This window comes from Delphinapterus leucas, chromosome 1 (genome assembly GCF_059928025.1).
Source record: "Delphinapterus leucas isolate spDelLeu-1000000601 "Yukka" chromosome 1, BTC_Dleu_Yukka2, whole genome shotgun sequence".
Lineage (NCBI taxonomy): Eukaryota > Metazoa > Chordata > Mammalia > Artiodactyla > Monodontidae > Delphinapterus > Delphinapterus leucas.
The window spans coordinates 149582077-149588491 of NC_143129.1; the positions used below are offsets into that span (position 1 = coordinate 149582077).

A 6415-nucleotide genomic window follows, 5' to 3' on the forward strand; every position below is an offset into this window, starting at 1 on the left:
TCCTCCAAATGTGAACATTTTTGATGCTTAATTTCTCTATTCATAAAGTAGGACTGATAATTCTTGCCCTGCTTTTATCATTGTGAGGATCAAAGGGGAAAGTTTATATGAAAAGCATTTGAAAACCATTAAACATTATCATTGTACATTATTGTCATGATTGTTATTATTGTTATAATTATTGCTATTTCTGGGAATCTTTCTAATTTATCACTAATCAAAATAATATCATCAGGATCTCCAAATCTGTTTTTTCTTTTGAAATCAAAGATCCTACAGATGCGGCAGAGACAACTATGGTGTGTCCTGACATTCATGCTTTAAGGTCTTTAGTGTTGAGAGATCAGCACAGGTTTTCTTGGTGCTCTATCAAATCTTATGTGATTAAAGGTACTGAGTGCACTAATGTAATCCTGTAATTAGATGTTATTATGCCAAAGGGTATACTACACCCTGCCCCCATTCGAAGATGTGAGTTGACTTTTGAGAATGTGCATATTGAAGAGAGAATAGACCTCTAATTAAGTAAATAAATTTAACTCCTGGAAAATTATATTTTAATAAGACAATTCAAACTACAAAAAAATGACAATTAAAGTTGTTCTAAAAATCTCAAAGCAAGGATATTCACCATGTTAATGATGAAGCCAGGAATAGATCCAGAGTCAAAAGCCATAGCTCATATACTCTGTGTCTCTCAGCACTGGGAGTTTAAAGTTAGATTTCAATGTGGGCTTCTGTGGATTTTATTTTGTTAAGATTTGGATGAGGGTTATGAGAAAATGTCCTACTTAATTAAAATATACCCTAAACTGTCCTGTAAGAACTGAGGTTAGGAGTGAGTAAGCTCTGGAGGGAGGGAAGCAGGGCTAGACTGGTGACCTTGTTTTCTAAAATCTTATCTTCACCTTCCCAGTCCCTCCCTCTGATCTTGCTGCCATCAGAGGAACACTGTTACCTCTTTTTCTTTTTTTTTAACATCTGTATTGAAGTATAATTGCTTTACAATGGTGTGTTAGTTTCTGCTTTATAACAAAGTGAATCAGTTATACATATACATATGTTTCCATATCTCTTCCCTCCCTGTGCTATGCGGCTGCTTCCCACTAGCTATCTATTTTACGTTTGGTAGTGTATATATGTCCATGCCACTCTCTCACTTTGTCACAGCTTACCCTTCCCCCTCCCCATATCCTCAAGTCCATTCTCTAGTAGGTCTGTGTCTTTATTTCCCTCTTACCCCTAGGTTCTTCATGATCTTTTTTTTTTTCTTAGATTCCATATATATATATATCTATCTTCTTTTCAAACCCCATGTTTGAAAACCTTGTATACAAACCCCTTTGCTTGGGTCTTTTAAAAAGGGCTATGACAGCCTAGCATTTTTTTTTTAACATCTTTATTGGAGTATAATTGCTTTACATTGTTGTGTTAGTTGCTGCTGTATAACAAAGTGAATCAGCTACACGTATACATTTGAAATAAACTTTATTTACTAAAGGGAGCAATGTGTTTAAGTAAAATGAGGTAGGGTTGATTTAAACAATAGATTTTTGTCAAAATGATACAGAAATACATCAAAAATCTTGAAGATCTTCTGCCCACTTTTTAATCAGATTGGGCTATTGTTTTTTTTTTTTTTGCTATTGAATTGTATGAGTTCTTGATATATCGTTATAGTGTACACTTAAAACTAATAATATTATATGTTGATTATACCTCAATAAGAAAAAATCATGAAGCTAGAACCCATGACTAAGATTTGGGAAACATACTAGTCGTCTACAGGCTTTTCTAAGAGGAGGCCGCTGCCACATTGTGGTTTCCTCTCACACCCATCTTTTCCTTTTCTGTGTCCCAGTCATCCTGCCCCTCTTAGATCCTCTAGTGTCCCATGCTACCTCTTGACTCAGGGATTTTGTGCATGCTGCTCCCTCTACCTGAATAGCTTTCTTACCACCCCTATAAACATACCTTTTGTCTGTTGTTCCCAATCAACTGTCAGATCTCAGTGGAATGGCACTTTCTGAGAGAAACCTGGCTCCACATTCTAAATTATCCCACTGTTATATGCTCTCAAATCATCCTGCACTTTTTTATTAAAAAAAAAATGCTTTTTAAAATAAATTTATTTATTTATTTATTTTTGGCTGCATTGGGTCTTTGTTGCTGGGGCTTTTCTCTAGTTGCGGTGAGCAGGGGCTACTCTTTCTTGCAGTGCTTGGGCTTCTCATTGCAGTGGCCCCTCTTGTTGCGGAGCACAGGCTCAGTAGTTGTGGCACACGGGCTTAGTTTCTCTGCGTCATGTGGAATCTTCCCAGACCAGGGCTTGAACCCGTGTCCCCTGCTTTGGCAGGTGGATTCTTAACCACTGAGCCACCAGGGAAGCCCTCATCCTGCACTGTTTTAAATGCGTATTTTCATTTATATTAGTGTGATTATATGGTTATCTCTCTCTCCCTCTACTAAACTATGTGCTCTACAAGGTCAAGGACCATGCTTTTTCCTCATGTTGTACCCTAGGGCCTCCACAGCACACAGTAGGCATTCAGTAAATGTGTTAAATGAATGAATAGAAAGAAATGATTGCAAAAATACTTTGGCTACATAAAAGCTAAATTTCCAAAGGAGATTTAGGATCCCAAGAGAAATATACCATTCTTGCTAGTGTCATCTTCAGCTCTTTAAAAAAAAATTATTATCAACATCCTTTTTTTCAGAGTGATGATGACTCATATCTGCTCAAATAAAATAACCTTCATATCTTGCCAAACTTATTGAGCAGAAGCAGTCTGTTCATTTGCTGGTAGAAACAGAGAAGGGAAAAGAGGCTATTACAGGGTTTATGGGTTCATTTTTTCCCAGTAGCAGGTTCTCCCCAACATGCTAGGCAGTTCTCTAAATATAGCGAGGCAGAGACAAGTGTTCTACCGTGGATCTCTAGATCAGTATTCTGACAAGTAGAGATCAAGCTAGCTAGACTCAAGGTTCAGAAAGTACAAACTGGTTTTATAGCCCTAAACTGGATATATATGTCTTCTCTATGACTCACTCTCCTTCCTGACCTACAGAGTCACTGCAGCTTCATGTTCTCAGTTATGATTGTCTCCTTCTTGCGAATCTTCTTGGCCTCCGTTCTAGGTAATAAAAATAAATTTTCCTTTTATGTGAACGTGGTTCTGATTAGTTTTTTTTTCTTAACATCTTTATTGGAGTATAATTGCTTTACAATGTTGTGTTAGTTTCTGCTGTATAACAAAGTGAACCAGCTATATGAATACATATATCCCCATATCCCCTCCCTCTTGCTTCTCCCTCCCACCCTCCCTATCCCACTCCCCTAGGTGGTCACAAAGTACCGAGCTCGTCTCCCTGTTCTATGCAGCTGCTTCCCACTACCTATCTATTTTCTATTTTACATTTGGGAGTGTATATATGTCAATGCTACTCTCTCACTTTGTCACAGCTTACCCTTCCCCCTCCCCGTGTCCTTAAGTCCATTCTCTACGTCTGCATCTTTACTCCTGTCCTACCTCTAGGTTCATGAGAACCTTTTATTTTTTTTTTTTTTAGATTTCATGTATATGTGTTAGCATACAGTATTTGTTTTTCTCTTTCTGACTTACTTCACTCTGTATGACACACTCCAGGTCCATTTACCTCACTACAGACAACTCAATTTCATTTCTTTTTATGGCTGAGTAATATTCCATTGTATATATGTGCCACATCTTCTTTATCCATTCATCTGTCAGTGGACACGTAGGTTGCTTCCATGTCCTAGCTACTGTAAATAGTACTGCAATGAACATTGTGGTACATAACTCTTTTTGAATTATGGTTTTCTCAGGGTATATGCCTGGTAGTGGGATTACTGGCCATGTGTTAGTCCTATTTTTAGTTTTTTAAGGAACCTCCATACTGTTCTCCATAGTGGCTGTATCAATTTACATTCCACCAACAGTGCAAGAGGGTTCCCTTTTCTCCACACCCTCTCCAGCATTTATTTATTTATTTATTTATTTATTTATTTATTTATTTTTCCAGTCTTCAAATATTTTTTATTGGAAGGCCATGCATTGCCTTCATTTATTGTATTTCAAATCACTATACATATACTTTTGTGAAAACACTGCCTGCATTTTCTAGTACAAAGAAACCAAAAATTGTTTCAGGAATGTAGAGAAATTTCCAGCTTAAATAGCGAAAAAGTGCATCATAATTACTGCTGCACTGCAGTCATTTCTTCATTTCCCATGTTTCTTAAATAACTACCTTGTGTGATAACACACGATATAAAGACTAATTATGAAAAACAGACATTTACATATACTTCTAAAGTTTTATTGAGAATATCCTATTGGCATTGGATAACCAATAGGCGCAGCTGTAGTAGCAGGATATGCATATGCCTGTTGGTTCATACCACTGTGCATATTGGGAATATTACGTCCATATTGCTGAGTGCTATCATATCCATTCTGGTAAGTCCCTGTTGGATTACCAGTCCTAAAGCTGCTCTGTATACCAGCAGACACAAAATTACTTCCAGAGCTCCCATTGGTGTAATCTGAAGCACTGTAAACACCATTTTGAGTTTTTGCCCCAAAATCTCTCTTAAGCAGACTAGAGTAACCTGTCATAATTTTCCCTGTCTCTAAATGTATTAAGTCCACCCCTTTTGCCAACAGAGTATCTGTCCCGATGGTCATCCTTCATGCCTCCTCTACCCTTGGAACGACCTGAACCTCTGTCTTCGACCATCTGAAGCAATTTGGGATTAATTGCTTGATTAGCTTCAGGAAGCACAGAGATAAGGTCACTCACTTGCTTTATGTTATCAGGTGTAAAGAAAGTGTATGCTGTGCCTGTTTTGGTACTGTGAGCAGTTCTTCCAATTTGATGAATGTAATCCTCTGAGGAGTTAGGGTGGTCATAATTGATGACAAATTTCACATCTTCCACATCTAGCCCTCTGGAGGCCACATCTGTAGCAATCAGAATAGGAGCCTTTCCATGTTTGAATTCATTTAGAACCCAGTCACGTTCCTGTTGACTCTTGTCACCATGGCTACCCATGACAGGCCACCCATCTATCCTCATTTTTCTAGTGAGTTCATCACATCTTCTTTTGGTTTCAACAAAAACAATGGTTTTAATCACCTTCTCACTCATGATCTCTTCCATTAAATGAATAAGCTTTTCATCCTTTTCTACATCATGACACACATCCACAATCTGAAGAATGTTGTGATTTGCACTCAGTTCTAGTGCACCGATGTTTATATGAATATAGTCTTTCAGGAAATCTTCAGCAAGCTGTCTTACTTCTTTTGGCCAAGTAGCACTCCAAATTAGGGTTTGCCTATCAGGTCTTATCTAATCCACAATCTTCCTTATTCGGGGTTCGAATCCCATATCAAGCATTCTGTCTGCTTCATCAAGGACAAGATAGGTGGTTCTTCTTAGATTGGTTTTCCCACATTCTAAAAAGTCAGTAAGTCTTCCAGGTGTTGCAATACAGATTTCTACATCTCTCTCCAAATAACGTATTTGTGGTCCCTTGGGAGCACAACCATAAATACAAGTGGACTTCAAGCAACACGCTCTACAGTATTCAGCAGCTACTTGCTCTACCTGTTGGGCCAGTTCCCGAGTTGGTGCCAGCACCAAGCAAATAGGTCCATCACCTCTCTCTAGGAGTGGCTGATGATTGATGTGGACAATGACAGGCATCAAATAAGACAAGGCCTTCCCAGATCCAGTTTCTGCTACCCCAACCATATCCAATCCATTTAGAGCAACTGGCTATCCCTGAGCTTGAATAGCTGTGGGTTCAGTAAAGTTCTGCCTTGCAATCACGTCCATGACATTTGCAGGGAAGTTCGCTTCATAAAAGTTCAGTACTGGCTTTGGGCAGTTGTGACCTCTAACTGTAATTTCTTTGCTTCTTCTGTATGTCTCTACCTCTTGTGCTGTACACCTAGCCAAATCAGGGTGTTCTTGATAAAAATTCTTCTCAAATTTGGGCAGCTCATCAAGATTCCACTTTTTTTTAACCAATTTCTCCCCAGGGTTTCCAAACTTCTTTCCAGATAACGGCCCTGCCCTACTTCCTCCAAATCGAGGGACATGAAACCCTCGATCCCAGGTGCAGTCTCGGTCACTCGAATAACCCAACATGGCGTCAATGGTTGCGGTTGGTGGGAAGTGAAGCAGAGAGAATCGAGCACTACGAGTAACCGGAGGTGGCTCCAGCGACAGCGAACTCTTGCGGGGGAGGCAGCGGAGGGATGGCGATGACAAGAGCTGGGGCTGCTGCACAAAAGTCCGGTGGAAATGAATGAGGTCTCCAGCATTTATTGTTTGTAGATTTTTTGATGATGGCCATTCTGACCTGTGTGAGGTGATACCT

General features: G+C 39.1%; 1 pseudogene; it reads right to left on the bottom strand.

Annotated features, from left to right (window-relative positions):
- Nucleotides 1-4328: 4328 nt before the first annotated feature.
- LOC111175793 (putative ATP-dependent RNA helicase DDX5 pseudogene) lies at nt 4329-6198 on the bottom strand (annotated as a pseudogene).
- Between the last annotated feature and the right edge of the window lie 217 nt (nt 6199-6415).